Below are 18,472 nucleotides of genomic sequence, written 5' to 3' on the forward strand. Positions count from 1 at the left end.
TATAATGCAGAAATAGAAATAACACAGACACCAGAATTTTGTTAAAGAGGAAACCGCAAATGCAGAAAAACCCCGGGACCTAGTCCAGATTGAACACCACACTGTATTAAGCCGCTACAGACACTATTATACTACAAACTAACTTCCGTCTGGACTGTAGTTGAATCCCAATCAATCTCACACTGATTAAACGTATAGTTGCGCTCCTTACTTCTCTGATCCCAGCAGGATACTACGCACTTGATTCCCTTAGCTGATCTCACCCACAAATAAGAGTTGCTACGATCCAAAGTCGAAGACTTTAATAAACAAATCTGTATCACACAGAAAAGTCTACAGAATAGATAAATCTGTCTCCCACAGATGAACCTACAAGTTTTGTTCCGTCTTTTGATAAATCAAGGTGAACATGAACCAATTGATAACCCATACTTATATTCCCGAAGAACAGCCTAGTATTATCAATCACCTCACAATAATCTTAATCGACGCGCCGAAAGAAGATATTGTGGAATCACGAACGATGAGACGAAGATGTTTGTGACTACTTTTCTATCTTGCCTATCGGAGATAAAGATCTCAAGCCAATCGTTACGATTGTACTCAAAACGATAGAATCAGCAAGATCAGATCACACAACTACGAGAAAGTAGTATCGGTCTGGCTTCACAATCCGCATGAAGTCTTTAAGTCGTTAACCTGGTTTTTAAGAAGAAACCAAAGGTTAAAGGAGAATCGACTCTATCTAATAGAACTAGTATTACACATGAGGTGTGGAGATTAGGTTTCCCAGTTGCTAGAGTTCTCCCTTATATAGCCTTTCAAATCAGGGTTCGCGGACTGGGTTCGCGGACTGAGTTCACGACTCTTGTTCCGGTTCTCTTGATAAACAAAGTTCGCAAACTTCGGTTCAAGGAAAAAGGACTTATACATATATGTGTTGCCACACAATGCTTATATCCATCATTGGTTGTTTATTCTAAACTCTCATTTCAACCATTGAAATATTCTTAGAGGACATTTCGTCAAAGTAAGCAATTTTCAAGGTGATTGAAACGTGTCATGAATTTCGTCACTAGGTAAAGATGAACTTGGCCAAAGAAAAAGCTTACCAACACATATTTCGAGAAATAGATAGGTGAGATAAACTCGGCTCGAAATAGCAAATGTGTATAATTAAAGTCTATATAGGAAAACGACTTTTGTCTCAAAATAGGAGATAGAGTAGATAAACTTTTGAGTGATAGATAAGTTCAAGTCTCCATATACCTTTTAGTCGATGAAGATCCACCAGTTCCTTGAGTAGTCCTTCATCTTGTATGAAAATTGACATGGAGTTCTTGAGCTCAACTACACTTTCTATCCTAGTCCAAGACTTAGCTATAGTAGACCAGAAATCAAGACTTATAGTTTTGATCACTAATATTGACAAACATGCTTGAGATAGCAACGCATGCGAGTTCGACCGAGCAATGCTCTAACAGTATCAGAGAAGGCAAACACATTTAAGACCTCATAAGTCTGTGTTTGTAGCAACCGACTCTATGGAAAGTAGTGTTATCTCAAACAACGGATCACAAGTTCAGAAATTTTTTGACTTGGTTCAAAGCTCTGCTTCTCCTGAGAAATCTTCCTCATCCTCTCCATGGTCAGAAACTGTGTATAACTGGGAAACGCGCCTCGATGAACAGTTGGATGATCTTTCAGATGAAAGTGATTCAGATGATGGATACGATGTCGATGAGGAAGTCTCTAAATACATCAATCTTTTTGACCATCTCATAAATAAAAAGAAGTCAACATCTTGCTTGGCTGAGTTTCTGACTCCTCTTTGTCTAGAAAAAAGGAAAATGAGAAATCTCTTTAAAGGCTACGGTTGTGGATATAATCTCCTACAATCTTTTCTTAAAGATCGAGAAGAAGATGTTCGTACAAACAATTCTGAATGTGAAAATCTGCGTCGAAATCTTTTTATGTTAAAAGAAGAACTTGCTGAATCTGAAGCTAGATGTAACTCTCAACAAAGTTGTTTTAAGGACAGAGAGTCGGAGGATAAGCTTTCTACTGCTCAAAACAAAGTGATTATGCTAGAAAAAAACTTGAAAAAGTTTAATCTTAGTTCATCAAAATTATCCACTATGCTGGGAGCTTGTAAGATACATTGTGATACACGAGGTTTGGGATATGAAGGAACAGACACTCCAAGCAGTAGCAAGATTAATTTTGTTCGCACTAAAAGCAACTTCCTACAGAGAACTTTCTCTAATGGCAAATGTGAAAAATTACCTTCTGCAGCAGAAGTCTCAATAGACAAAGGATGTCAACCTCCTACTCGTATGAGAAAGATTAATAACATTCCCTTCAGATGTTATTATTGCGGAAACAAAGGTCATTTTGAAAAGAGATGTCGTTTTCGTTTGCGGAATGAAAAACTTCATAACATTCTTATCTGGATGTCCAAGAAAGTAATCAAACCGGTTTCTCATATTACCGGTCTTAAATGTCCAACTCTCAGACAAGAAAAGTGATGTGATGAGCCAGGTCTTCCAAGTAAAGATAACACAAAGGCTTTCTATAATTGTAAAAAGAATCGTATTATACGGAAAATGACTGCTTTGTTGATCCATTGAGTAAGAAAACTTCTTCAAACTCTTCTTCCATGACTAAAGTAAGTGTTGGATCAAAAGCTTCAATCGTTCCCGAGTATATTCATATCAATAATCGTGTTTCGGAACTAAAGACCAGTATAAATTGACTCAAGCGCAACATTAAGAAGGCAAGGAAGGCAGCAACTTCGGGTATCTCTTGTCTTCCTCTTGTTAATTCTTTTGAGACTAACTCTATTGACTTTTCTAAAGATTTTAAAGAAAGAAAAAGGGGAAATGTCAAATCACTTGATGAGCTATATGCTCGTCAAATTACAACTTGACTACTTACAAATGTGCATCCTCTTTGAGACCGTGTAAGGATGCTCATAATTCTCAAGAAGCTCTTTTTCTTGACAAAGTGGTCTTTGTTGTATCTTTTTTTTCGGTTTAAGAATAAAAAATGATCATCTTACTGTTGAGCCGTGCTCCATTTAATTATTACATGATTTAATATAATTGATCAAATACTCTTGATAAAATTCTCTTTTTTGCTCTCCTTGAAAATCCTCGTTTTTTCTCCTTAATGACAGTTGATTTGTTGATTTCAGCAATTCCTTGTGCTCTATTTCTGAGCTAAGTTGTTCTGTCTTTAGAACTTGTTTTTATAAAAACATACTTCTAAAATAGGCTCCATTTGGTTCCTCGGTTTTGAAACTGGTTCATAACCACGAACGTTCGTGCACCCGACCCTTACCGAACGCAAATGAATAACCCTAGGGTTTCCCTATGAAAATCTCGTATATATATCATGGACTCCTTCGGATATATACTCGTTCCGTAACATCAAGTTTTCTTGAGATTTTATGGAGTGCACAATGGATGGATGCAAAAAGGAAGACAAAGTTGAAGAGGGCAAAGTTATTGAGTTTCACGAGAACCTTGTTTTTATAACCTGCTATCATGCAGTTGATCATGAAAACAAACTTCCAGTTCAGATGTCATCTCAATTGGTGGGAAATCTTCTTCGAGATTTTGGGGTTGTACGTGAACAACTTGAAATTGCAACTAAGAATCTTGAATTTCTGAAAAACGAACTGAAGAAAGCAACTGATGAACTTGTTTTTGTTTGATCTCTGGTTGTTGATTATGTCTGAAGACCTTCAATTTTATTCTTCTTAGGATTTATTTTTTTTATTATCTCGGAAACTCCTTATGAGATTTTATTCTTGTATTTTACGATAACTAGGGTTTGGAATATCCTATATTGTGATTACACATTGCTATTGCAAACGATTTTCATCTTGCAATGTTTTTAGTTTTATTTATTTAAATTCTAAAGTTTATTTGGAAGATGATTTTGCAGTATTAATCTTTATTGATTTTATGTATTTTAAATAATGTTATGGGATATGTGTGTTTGCGTCCATAAACTATGATTGTCCCATACATGTCAAAAGATAAAGTCTATTATGTCATTATGCAAATATTGATGGAAAATAGAATGAACTTTTGATGTCAAAGATTAAGTCAATTGTGTCATTATGCAAATATTGATGAAAAATATAATGAATCTTTGTATGTTCCGCAGTATTGATATTTCCCTAATCCACTTCTATGTGAAAGTACTATATGGCTCTGTAAGTTCTCTTATGTTGAGTATTTCCGATTAAATTAATCATGGGATCTCTTGTGGTTAATTTAATTGAGTTTTTTGCATACAAATTCATGTTTCATGTAATTTGTTAATGTCTAAAGAAATCCTTCTTTTCTTGTAAAAGTAAGGTCGCTCTTATTGTTCTTTTGGGAAGGACATTTTACGGGGGAGAGTTCTTAATTGAACTTGTGTTTAAATGCCAAATCTTCGTGGGGAGTGCGGATGTGGAATATTGTAGGAGTTTTCTTGTATCTTTATAAACTCGTTGATGAATACACTAAGTTTCGACTATGCGTAATCATTGAAACAAAGTTAATATGTTCTCTTTTAGTCATGAAGTATCTCTATGAGAATTTCATTATGATCCCGCTAGTTTTCATACCTTTGCCAATTTATATTGACAAAAAGGGGGAGAATTATTGTGTAGTTCACACTACAAATACATATGGTTTACGGATCATTATGTAAGGGGGAGTGGTTTTCATTGTGAGATGAATTATTGACTAAGGGGGAGTGATACATATGACCGTAGTATTATTTTCAAATTTGTGATACAATTGAACTTTGATGTTGTGTAATAATACTATGACACTGTATAACAATAATTGAGAACAATTGTTTTCTTATTGGTATGGCTACTGTTAAGTACATATTTTGCATATATTTAGTGTCAAATCCATGCTAGTAATTGCTTATATTCTTGTTTGACTTATCAAAAAAAAATTGCTTATATTCTTGCAAATTATTGTATATTACGTTTATTTTCTCTTATTTGTGTTTTGCTAGGTGAATCATCCAAAGGGAATTTGCACTTAATTGTGCATAAAAGAAGTTAGCTAAAAGCGGAGAAAGGCCAAAGACCAAGTGGAACTCATCCAAATTGAGGAGTTCTTGATATCATCTTGAAGAGGACGGAAAGACGAAGCCAACGGAGAAAGAATGGAGTCATTCCGACATTATACGAGGAAATTACAAGCCTTCTAAGCAAGCCAAAGTTGCGAGAATTTGTGAACGCACAGAATTTATAAAGGCACCCGAGTTTTCTACTCAGGGCAGCCGCGTAGGGCGTGATTGAGAATTGAACTGTCAGTCCTGTAAGACTGGAGTTGCACTGTTTATAAAAGTACCCAGCTGATTCTATCAGGGTTATTATCTTCTTAAAACTGAACAGAACTTGGTCGAGTTTCAACGACCAGTTCTCCGGTCATTCTTAAGCTGCTGCCAATATCGGATAGAGTGCAGCAATGGCGACTGGTGGTGATTTGGATACACGAGCAGGTGGTAAACTGGTTTGCTTCCATTGACAGATTTGAGCTGATAATGATCGGGATAGTATGGAGGTTGCTCGGAGATGGAATATCGAATGGGTTAATGGTGAAGCTATGATCATTGATGCTGCTCACTGCTAGTAGTAGACGATGAAGAACTGTTGATGGAAGAATGGCAGTATGATAATGAGCCTGAGAAGAACAGAGAATTGGATGATGGTGATTGCATGATGGCAACAGAGATGAGATCGATGGAGCTGAGTTGTTGCTGCCATCAGTGTTGAAAACCAATAATGGAGTTCTCTGAGCATTGGGTTACCGTGATTGGTGGTTGGCTGAAGCGGACTGAGAAGAGATATTCTGAGGTCTTAAGAAAACAAAGATGCAGCTAGGAAGGTTTTTGCCATTGTATGGTGGTCGAGCTTGGGAGAATGAGATGAACAGGAAGATAGTGAAACTCGTGTTGCAGTGGTGTTGCTTCTGGTGGTTACGGTGGAGATGCTGATGGAGTTTGGTTTGTTGTTCGAGAGAAACCGTAAGTTATGACTGCAGTGATGACGAGTTAGATGCTGGCGATAATGAAGCAAATCAATGGCTACTGTTGGAGGTCAACGAAGAATGGTGATGCCAGAGATGATGAGTACTCGAGCTGGGTTTCAGACCAGTTGAGACTCGATGGTGTTTGCTGCCATTGTCAGCGATGAAGAATATCGTTGGCAGTGAATGATACGCTGAATATGGAGGAGCTAAAGAATGTAGAGAGTTGATGTGATCGATGGTGGTGATTGAAAGATGCTGTTGATGCTACCTTGGCAGTAATGAAGAAAACAGGGAGATGATGATGGATCGGAAAGATGATGGGTCGAGGCTGTGTGTAAGAGAACAGAGAAGATGAACTATAAGATATTGTTGATCACAATGATGAAGCCCGACAGAGAATGGCTTTCTGCCATTGTTGATGGAGTTGCCTGTGAAGATGGAGGACGTGGAATATGACGTTGTAGGTGTTGATAGCAATAATGACGAGAAGTGATGGAAGGAAGAAATCCAGAAGCAGCTGGCTGTTCGCGGAGGGCCTGGTATACGTGAGTGGCCGGAGGAAAAATAGAAATCCAGGGGAATTAAAAAATCACCGAGATAGGAGTGTCCGTGAGATGAGGAAGCAAAAACTAAAATTCCAGGGAGTTTGAAAATTCACGGTCACTCGTATATCCGTGAATGATCGAAGGAAAAACTGAAAACTCGGGGAAATTATTTTCTCACGGTAGGATGTCTGTCCGCGGGAATTGGAAGAAAAGGTATATGTTTGTCAGTTCTGGCAAACTGACAGGCTAATGGTATTTTTGGGCTGGGCTTGTCCAGTTTCGAACATGAGCCCACTTGGCTGTTTCAGCCACTCGATGCACGACCAAGACCTGGGCGTGAGCTGTTTTGGCAATTTGGAGAGTTTTGGCAAGCTACTTCGACCGGGATTCGACGCACGGGCACATCATTATTTGGGACACCTACATAAGAGATATTTCTATCATTATCATATAATCTTTTATCAAGCCATTGAGAGGAGAACTCAAGAGAAGAAAAGTTAGGGTTTTGGAGCGATTCATCACCGTAACTATTTCTTTACCATTTTATCATATGAAACTCATGGGTTTTGTTAGTACCATGAGTAGCTAAACTTCTTAGTGATTGGGGATGAATTCTAAGTTCTAGACATGATTAGAGTTATTATATAAATCTATTTTGAAGTTCTTCACATGATTATTGATTGTTTATACTAATTAGAATAATTATGATTGATTAATAGATTGTTTAGGTGGCCAACTGAATTAATTTGTTGACTCAATCAAATGCTAGTATTGAGTTAGGAGATAAGTAATAGTCGAATAATTTATACAAAAGTAGAGAACACAAGACCTTGCAGAGGGATTCTGTGTAGCGATTGTGTGTATAAACAACACTAGAAAGTGGACCTTGAGCTAAGAGTCTAACTACTAGGATCAATCTATAATTCACAAAACATAAAGCATTCGAACAAATTACACCTTGAGTGAGCTACTACTAGGTGGTTTCGACGAATAGAATCTGGTATTGGAGAGCTTCCGTACTTAGTGATTTAAGGAATTTAGGGGATAGCACTGAGCTAGCTGTTATTCCACGGTTGGTAATAATCTGTGATTAATTGTATGAATGGATGAATATAATAACTTGATGACAGTTTAGTAACGAAGAAGGATTCCCTGATCATATTTCTCTCCATTGCTTGCAACTTAATTATTTTCAATTACTTTATTTACTTTGTTTACAATCTAAAACAAACCCACCCCCCACCCCATTGTGACACTTTTTGACAACTAAAACTCCCTGCTCTTCGTGGGAACGAACTTGACTTCAATTATATTATTTTTAATTGAGTGGAAATAAGATATTAATTTGATTGCACCTACGACACGCATCAGCTACGGATATTCAACAACTATGATGCTGAGTTGAACACGTTCAGTATCATTGGAGTACTTGCAAGTGACGAAGATTTCGACTAATGTTGAAGAACCAAGGAAATCAAGCATTTGGATGAGAAGCTACACAGTTTATTGATTTTGTAATCCATATGTATTGATAATTTTGTCACTAAAATTGACAAAGGGGGATATTGTTAGAGCACTGCTCGGTCGAATGTAGCGTACCAATTACAACTACAAGAAGAATTCAAGATAACTAGCAGCAAGTTGCCTTCTCTTTGATAAATCAGAGCCTAACTTCAATTGAAGCAATTTAGTTTTTCATTACATGAGTTCAGGAGAGAAGAATGATTGGTCTTTAATAGACCAATCCTTACTAACTATATCAACGATGATCATTACATCTTAACTCACTACAGAACTCGAAGAAATGACTCTGGGATTATTACACCCATTCGATGGTTAGTTACACCCATCAATAGTTACTCACAAATGTAATGTTGTGCATAGTGAGACCTGTGGAACATGACGCTGCCCCTCCCATTTAGAGATCCTTGTCCTCAAGGATAAAGTCTGGAAACTGAGCTTGGATGTGAACAACATCCTCCCATGTTGAATATGCTGGATCTGAGTTGCACCACTGCACTAAGACCTGAGGGATTTGAGATGTGCCTCTGATAGTAGTCCTAGTGTCCAAAATAGCAGCAGGTTCAATGAAAAACTGGCCTGCATGGTCCACTAATGGTAGTTGAGGTGATAGAACTGCCTGCAAGCCTATTTTCTTCTTTAACTGAGAGACATGAAATACTGGGTGTATCCTAGACCCCACTGGAAGTTTCGGTTTATAAGCAACAACCCCAATTGTTTGTAGGACTTCAAAGGGGACAAAGTATTTGGCAGACAATTTGAGATTTCTCCTTATAGCAACTGAAGTTTGCCTGTTAGGCTAGAGCTTCAATAATACCAGGTCACCTACCTCAAAATTTATGTCAGATCTCTTTTTATCTGCAAAGAATTTCATTCTGCTTTGAGCCTTGGAGAGTTCTTCTTTGAGTAATTGCAGCATAATGTCCTTCTCCTGTAAATAGTTTTCTATAGTGGAAACAGAAGTAGAAGTAGGAATTGGGAAAACCAAGTTAGGTGGAGCATACCCGTACAATGCTTGAAAGAGAGACATCTTCAAGCTGGAGTGGTAGTTGGTGTTAAACCACCATTCAGTCAAGGCTAACCATTGGACCCACTGTTTAGGATGAGAGCTTATCATGCACCTCAAGTATTGTTCAACACAGGCATTGGTTCTTTCAGTCTGGCCATCAGTTTGAGGATGGTAGAAAAAACTGATCTTTAATGTGGTGCCTAGAGTCTTGAATAGTGCTTGCATTGGCTGATGAAGATTTCGTCTCTGTCACTGATAATGGAACTAGGAAGTCCATGGAGCTTGAACACATGAGCAAGGAATTCCTTAGCAACTGTAACAACAGTGAATGGGTGGCCAAGAGAAATAAAGTGGCTATACTTAGTCAATCTATCCACAACTACTAAGATGATATTCTTTTTAAAAGACATTGGAAGTCCCTTTATGAAATCTAAGGAAATGTGTTGCCATGCAGTGTCAGGTATATGGAAGGGTTGTAGTAGACCACCTGGAAGTGAGTTTTCTCCCTTGTTGCATTGGCACACATCACAAGTTGTGACAAGCTGAATGATGTCAGTCTTCATGTTAGGCCAAAAGAAGGAGGTTCTAGCCCTGTGATAAGTACCATTGATGCCAGAATGGCCTCCAACAGCAGAGGCATGTAAGGAATGTAATATGGAAGATCTGAGTGCAGTACCTGAGACAATATAGAGTCTCCATTTGAATCTTAAGATGCCCTATGCATAAGAATAGTTGCACTGTGTTGGAGTCACAGTGAGTTGAGTAATAAGTTGTTGTGTTGTTGTGTCTGACTCATAGCTAGAGTGAATGTATTGCACCCATTGAGGTTGAGATAATGACAATGTTGAGCAAGAAGCAGTAGGCAATCTTGATAAGGCATCAACATCCTGATTTTCCAACCCTTTTTTGTACTTAATGACATAGTCAAAACCCATCAATTTGACTAACCATTTTTGTTGTAAAGCAGTAGACAATTTTTGGTCCATTAGATACTTCAAACCTTGATGGTATGCATGAATGATAAACTGTTGACTTCTCAAATAGTGCTTTCATTTTTGAACAGCCATAACAATGGACAAAAATTCTTTCTCATAGGTAGATAAAGCTAATGCCTTAGGCCCAATGGTTTGCTAAGAAAGGCAATGGGTTTACTATTCAGCATAAGCACAACATCAATCCCTTTTGAACAAGCATCAGTTTCTAAAGTAAATGGCTGAGAGAAATCAGGTAGGGCCAATACTGGTGCTGAAGTCATAGCATTTTTGATGGAAGAGAAGGCATGAGTGGCAGCATCATTCCATGCAAAAGAATCCTTCTTGAGCATATCAGTTATTGTCTTGCAAATGTTTCCATAGTTTTTAATAAATTTGCGGTAGTAGCCGATGAGCCGTAAGAATCCTCTGAGCTGCTTCAGTGTTTGTGGTTGTGGCCAATTAACCATGGCTACAACTTTGTCAGGGTCTGCAGCAATATCATTGGCAGTGATAATGTGGCTAAGGTACTCGAGTTGTGGCTGAGCAAAGGCACATTTGAATAACTTGGCAATAGAGAATGCTTCCTCAATAATTCTAGTGTAAGCTGCAAGTGCTCCATGTGTGCTTCAATGGATCGAATGTATACTAAAATATCGTCGAAGAATACAAGTACAAACTTACGAATATATGGTTGAAACACCTCATTCATGAGGGCTTGAAATGTCGCAGGGGCATTAGTAAGACCAAATGGCATGACTCTGAATTCGTAGTGGCCATGATGAGTGCGAAAAGCAGTCTTGGAATGTCTGGTACATAAACTCGGATTTGGTAGTAACCTGAACGAAGATCTATCTTGGAAAACACCATAGAACCATTCAACTCATCTAACAATTCTTCTATAAGAGGGGTTGGGAATTTATCTTTGGCAGTAATGTCATTGAGTTTACGATAATCGACATAGAAACGCCAAGTTCCATCTTTCTTTTTGACTAGGAGAATAGAAGCAGCAAATGGACTATGGTTATGTTAGATCACACCAGAGGATAGCATTTCAGAGACTAAGGACTCCACTACAGACTTATGTACATAAGGGAACTTATATGGCCTTTGAGAAGTTGGGTCAGACCTAGTTTTGAGTGGAATTTTATGGTCAAGTGACCTAGAAGGAGGAAGTCCAGTAGGTTCTGCGAAAACATCTGAAAAAGTTTCTAAAAGACCAGAGACTGCAGGTGGTGGTGGAAGTATAAGGGTTGTAGAAATAGAGAAAATTTGGCTAATGAGGGTAGGGGTATTACTCTTAATAAACTTCTTTAAGGAATAAGCACTAATGAGACTCAGAGAAGGTATAAAAGAGTTACCCTGAAGTGTAATTGGATTGCCTTGATGTAGAAAAGAAATGCTCAGCTGACTGAAGTTAAAAGTAACATCACCAAGTTGGCGCAACCAATCAGCGCCTAAGACAATGTCACAACCACCTAGAGGAAGAGCTCGTAAATTTGCAGAAAACTGATGCCCTTGCATTTCCCAGTTGAGGTGTTGGCGGATACCTTTGCTGATGGTGTTGTCCCCATTAGCAACTGCAACAAGCATTTGACCAGTTGGAGAGACATGAAGGCCCAATTTGGAGTTTAATACAGCATCAATGAAACTATGTGTACTGCCTGTATCAATAAGGACAACCACAGGATGCTTGTTGAGATGACCAGAAATTCTGATGGGGTCAGGAGCAATATTCCCTGTCAAGGCATGTAAAGAAATCTCGATTGTAGAATCAGAAGTCGAAGGAGATACATCAGAGATTTCTTCAGTGGATAATGATCCATGCTCTTATATGTCTTCATCGGCAATTGACATAAACAGTTGTTGAGTTTTACATTTGTGACCCTGTCTGTAAAACTCACCACAATTATAACAAAGCCCCTTATCTTTCCTAACCTGCATTTGTGCATGAGTGAGTCTCTTAACAGAAGGAAGAGAATTGTCTAGTGAAGTTTTAGTGGGAGTAGTAGGGTGAGTCACAATGGGGGATGATGATGAATTATTGTTCATAGAAAATGTAGAGGATGGAGTGAAACAAGGTTTGATGGTAGATTGTGGGTGGGAAACAGAAAGTAGTGAGGGTGCAAAGGGTTTAGAGAAGGATTTAGTGGGTTTAGGCTGATGATGCATAGAAGACTGCTGCATTCTAGCCAAATAAAAAGTTGTTGCAATATTGTCAGGTTTGAACATTTGCACTACTGTACGAATCTCTTCTTTTAAACCACTAATGAACTCAAAGTGTAAAAAATCTCAGGTAAATAAGGATTGTTAGCTACCATAAAGATTTTACCAACATAATTATCTTCAAATCTAGCACATAAGTCATGAATAAAGATATCCCAAGAAATGAATTCTTTACCCTGATGATAATTTAAAAACCATGGATCTACTGAAGAATCGAAATTAATTGCAGCCATATCAACACGCTCATCATCAGGAAATTTATGTAAATTGAAGTACCTTTAATATTTTTAGAGCCCAACCACGGGGATTAGTACCATTAAATCTTGGAAATCTATTTTGGGGGTACGAGAGAACTTACGAGATTCACTGTGAGAGAGATTATTCATTATCGACTGAAATCCTGCAATAAAATTTTCCCGATTTGGTTGAGGAATCTTAGATGAAGACGGACCTGGAGGTGAATTCGAGTGTTGCGCAGGGTCAAGTAAACTGATAATAAGATTCATGTTTGTACCCAAGGATTGAATCTCAGATTGAATCTCAGTAATTGAATCTGTGTGTAGAGCAACAATGGTGGAAATCTCTTGAATTTTTTCTTTGGTGTCCATGGTTACAGGTTCCAGGATGGAGTATGATACCAATTGTAGCATACCAATTACAACTACAAGAAGAATTCAAGATAACTTCTCTCTGATAAATCAGAGCCTAACTTCAATTGAAACAATTTAATTTTTCATTACATGAGTTCAGGAGAGAAGAATGATTGGTCTTTAATAGACCAATCCTTACTAACTATATTAACGGCTATCATTACATCTTAACTCACTACAGAACTCGAAGAAATGACTCTAGGATTATTACACCCATCAATAGTTACTCAGAAATGTAATGTTGTGCATAGTGAGACCTGTGGAACATGACATCGAACTCTCAAGCATTGCTATCTCAAGCTTCTTTGTCAAGTTTAGTTTCGAAAACTATAAGTCTTGATTTCTAGTCTACTTATAGCCATGTCTTGGTTTAGGATAGAATGTGTAGTTGAGCTTTAGACTTCACGGCGTTTCATCGATTGAAGACGAAGAACTACTAAGGAGATCTTGTGGAACTTCATCAACAAAAGGTATGTGGAGACTTGAACTCATCTATCACTCAGAAGTCTATTTCTACTCTATCTCCTATTGAGACAAAAGTCGTATAGCTATATAGACTTTACTTTATACACATTTGATATTTCGAGTTGAGTTTAACTTGCTTACATATTTCTCGAAATACGTGTTGGTTAGCTTTCTCTTTAACCAAGTTCATCTTTTATTCTTGACGAAAGTCAAAAGATGATCATGTGAAAATCGTCGGGTAACATCTTACATGATTTGTGTGAGACAGTCATTTGATGTAGACTCGGAATATTTCGTATTGATCTATTGATCACTTGAAAATTGCTTTGAAGCTAATAGTTTGTGTGAGACAGCTATTCTCGTATTCTAAGAATGTTTTAATGATTAAAATGGAGTTTTAAACAATTAACCATTGATTGAATATATCACAATATGCGTACTTGTATGCTAACTGTTGCAAGTTACTCCAAGTCCGAGAACCATAGTATGCATACTCGTACATGTACTAGTTTAACAGTTAAAGCCCGGGAAATTAGTATGCATACCCGTAGGCGTACTGTCTTAACAGTTCAAGTACGGGAATTTAGTATGCGTACCCGTTTGCATACTAAATCAATTGAGTTCGGTAGTGAACGACAGTATGCGTACACGTTCACATACTGGTAGACAGACCAAGTCCGGAACTCTAAGTATGCGTACCCGTCTGCATACTTGAGTGGGTTAAATTCTAAAATCGGTTTGTTCATGAACAAATGCATTTATATAATAAGGAATGCAGTCTTTTGCAAACCATAGCTATAATGTTCATGAACTGGTTCGAGTGAATCAAAATCAATTTCGCTTCAATTGTGTCTTGTGTACTTCTATGAGAATATAAACAATTGAACAACTCTATAACTAGTTTTATTTGAGTCATTTGAATTAGTTGTGATAAAGATGAACAAGGTTGATATGAAAGTATTCATATGGATAACTTCGGTTAACTATTGTTGAGCCAACCAAGTGTACACGTTAAGGTATGGTTACCCATATCTAAATGAAGGCACATTTCATTTCTGTATAACAAGCTAAGTTCAATCTAACGGTTGAAAGATATTAGCTTGAATCTAATCAGGTTTTCATCTAACGGTGAATATTGAATGCTTTGTTACCAAGGTACCATTGATTGCTAACCCTGATTTGAAGACTATATAAGGGAGAACTATAGCAACTGGGAAACCTAATCCCCGCACCTCATGTGTGATACTAGTTGCGACTAGAGTCGATTCTCCTTTAACCTAGGTTTTTCTAAAACCATTATACGTTAACGACTTAAAGACTTCATTGGGATTCTGAAGCCAGACCCAGCTATTTTTCTGTAGTTGCATGTTCTGATCTTACTTTGTTCTATCGTATTGCGTAGTATCTTCTCTAAGATTTGCTCGAGATTCAATCTCCGATAGGTAAGATAAAAATTAGTCACAAACATCTTCGTCTCATCGTTTGTGATTCCACAATATGTTGTTCCGCTACTATAAGGTTAAGATCATTGTGAGATGATTGATATTACTAGGTTTTTCTTCGGGAATATAAGTCTGGTGTATAAATTGGTTCATGTTCACCTTGATTTATCAAAAGACAGAACAAAAACTCGTAGGTATTTATGTGGGAGACAGATTTATCTATTCAATAGACTTTTCTGTGTGAGACAGATTTGTTTATCAAGTCTTCGACTTTGGGTTGTAGCAACTCTTAGTTGTGGGTGAGATCAGCTAGGGGAATCAAGTGCGTAGAGTCCTGCTAGGATTCATAGGCGTAAGGAACGCGACTGTATCTTAATCAGTGTGAGATTAGTTAGGGCTCAACTACATTCCAGTCTGAAGTTAAGTTGTAGTAGGCTAGAGTCTGTAGCAGCTTAATACAGTGTGGTGTTCAAATCTGGACTAGGTCCCGGGGTTTTTTCTTCATTTGCGGTTTCCTCGTTAACAAAATTTCTGGTGTCTGTGTTATTTCCGTATTATATTTTCTATATAATTGAAATATCACAGGTTGTGCGTAGTTCAATCAATTGGTGAATCCAACCTTTGGTTGTTGATTGAAATTGATTGACGCTTAGATATTGGTCTTTGGTACCATCCAAGTTATTTCTCATATTAATCCGGCTCACAGATTTCTATCTGTTCGATTGCAGATTGATTTGAGAAATTGAGATATAACTCTTGGATGTATTTTCCTTGATTGAGTCTGACTGTCTAGTTGATTTTCTTGGAAATATATTGGAGTTAGTCCATACAGATTGCCTAAAAGAAATATTGGTGTGGTTGTTAGACCCCTGCTTTTTCAATGTGCATTGGTTTGGGAATTGCAACTAATTATATTGCTGAGATATATGGAATTATTGTTGGGCTTGAATGGGCATTTATTTTTGGGAGGGACCAAGTGTGTGTTCGTTCAGATTCACTATCTGCAGTTCAAGCTTTTAATTCAGATGTTTTTCCTTGGTTTATAAGACATCGGTGGAGGGCTATTAGTTCCCAGTATATTTCTATCAGATTTGAGCATTTTTATCGTGAAATAAACTTCGCAGCAGATACTATGGATAAAAATGTTGTGCTCTCCCAAATGATGAAGGAATGAATTATACTGGAAGACCTGATTATTTTTTTCCGATAGAATATCCAAATGTTTCATATTATCGGTTTAAATAGTTTGGGATTTTTAGGGGTTTTTAATCTCTTTTCTTTCAGGCTATGCTATATTTTATTGTAAATTTGTTATTTGTTAGGTACAGAACACAAATCCCACAGGTTCAGTGCTCGTGTATACATTAAATATTATGTCAATTTCCCTGTATATAACGTATGAACAATACCACCAGCTAGCAAGTGAGAAACAATTCTGATCTACGGATGTTTTTTTTATGATGCAACCATCACCTATACGACAAACGAACATAAGATGCACAAGCATAAAAATGAGATCACCTCTTGAAAAAGTGAAGCAATCAATTCTGATTATAAAACCTAGCCTGGATAAATAACGAACACCAAAATCAAAACTAAGAGATGTAAATTAGTTCTGAATTCAAGATTAAGAAAAAATATACAATTTTGGAAGAGAAAATACCTTGTCAAGATACTTTATGTAGTAGCGCTGGTGAAGAAAGTAATAATAACCGGAAGTACCACCAACATCTCCCAACCACCAGTCACACCCAGTCTCCACCACTGCCAACATCTCCCAACCACCAGCGATACCCAATCTCCACTACCACCATCACCACAACAACCAAAACCATCATTATCTCTACCGTTAATTTCCTCATTCCAACCTCTCTTTTTTTTGTAAGTCCAAAAATGTATTAATAAATAGCGAAAAGATTACAAAAGATAGTTCATAAGAAAAGAGGCAAAGAGCCCCAAAAACTTAAGAACTATTTAAACCGAAAATAAGGTACATTTGGAAGTTCGATCGAAGTAAGAAAATCTTGTCTATTATCAAAATTCTAACCCTCTCCATCTTCAAGAAAACAACCCCTTTTTGCCATAGCGTCCGCTGAAAAATTTGCCTCATGGAAAGTGTGAACAAAATGAACATTAGTGTACCTTGATCTAGCCTCCAACCACCTTATTAGGAATATGTCAAGTCAATGGTATTTGACTTATAAATCTGAGTCAAGTTAGTTTTCTGAGTCATTGTCTGATTACTACAATATCTGTCTGTAATAAATATGTTTGTACATTGATATTATTTGTTATTTGTTGACTTTAACCTGCAATACAATATTTCTTCTTTCTCTTCAATCTTGATCTCTGAATCTAACTTGTTGATAATCATGAGAGCATAATAATTCTCATGGTATCAGATAGGTTACGGTTCTTAGGGTTCTTTCAAACAAGCTTATAACAATTTTATCAACAATTTTTCAAGCTTTAATTTGGGCAATATCGTTTTCAAGAATTTTTCACAAATCAAGTTTTTCTAGGGTTCCTGGAAGATTAAATGGTAACAATAAGTACAACTTCTTACAACAACAACGATTCACATCAAGGTGCAAAAACAAATCGCAATATTGGCAGTACTTCGAATTCAGATCTGGAATTTTACAGAACAATCATCATCATACTACAATGTCTTTCGCTGGTAATGCTCTTCCTTTTACAAATATATCAAATTTTGTTTCTATGAAATTAGATCATTCAAACTATCTTCTCTGGAAAGATCAATTTGAGGGTGTGTTATTTTCTTGTGATCTATATGGATATGTTGGTGGTGATATTGTTGAGCCACCTCAGAAAGTAACAATTGATGGAGTTGAAAATATTAATCCAGAATGGGTTTCTTGGAGAAGGTTGGATAGGTTTGTCTCTACCTATCTTAAATCTACTTTTACACCTACTGTTAGTGGTGATATTCTTGGATTATCTACTGCTAAAGATATTTGGGATTTTCTTGAGATGAGTTTTAGAACTCAATTTCTTGCTAGAAAGGGTATGCTAAGAAATCAATTGCATAGTATTAAAAGGGTAATATGTTTATTGTTCAGTATCTTCAGAAAGTTAAGAGTATAACAGATTCATTAGCTGCCATTGGTGAAAAAGTTAGTGATGCAGTTTGTTATGAATGGTTTAGGCGGTGAATATGATATTTTTTTTATCTCTTCACAAAGTAGAGAGACACCTTATAATTTTGGAGAAGTCAAAGCCAAGTTACTTTCTCATGAGCAATTCTTAGCAGAAATACAACATCAAAGTGTCAATCTATATGATGGTCAAACTGCAACAACTTTTTATGAAAGAAATGGCTCCAATGCTCATAATGGTAACATAAGAAGTGGTGGAAATAAGAGAAGTAATGGAAATAATGGTAGTGGGAATTACAAGAACAGTCAATATCAACATGGATCTACTTCTCACAATTCTACTGGAAATTCTCAGAATGGGTCTAGCTCAAGCAATAACATAAGGCCTTATATAGATTATTCAAGAATGTTCTGTCAAATTTGTAAAAAGAATGGACATATTGCAACAAGGTGTTTCTTTAAATATCATCCACC

This window comes from Papaver somniferum, chromosome 5 (assembly GCF_003573695.1).
Source record: "Papaver somniferum cultivar HN1 chromosome 5, ASM357369v1, whole genome shotgun sequence".
Classification (NCBI taxonomy): Eukaryota; Viridiplantae; Streptophyta; class Magnoliopsida; order Ranunculales; family Papaveraceae; genus Papaver; species Papaver somniferum.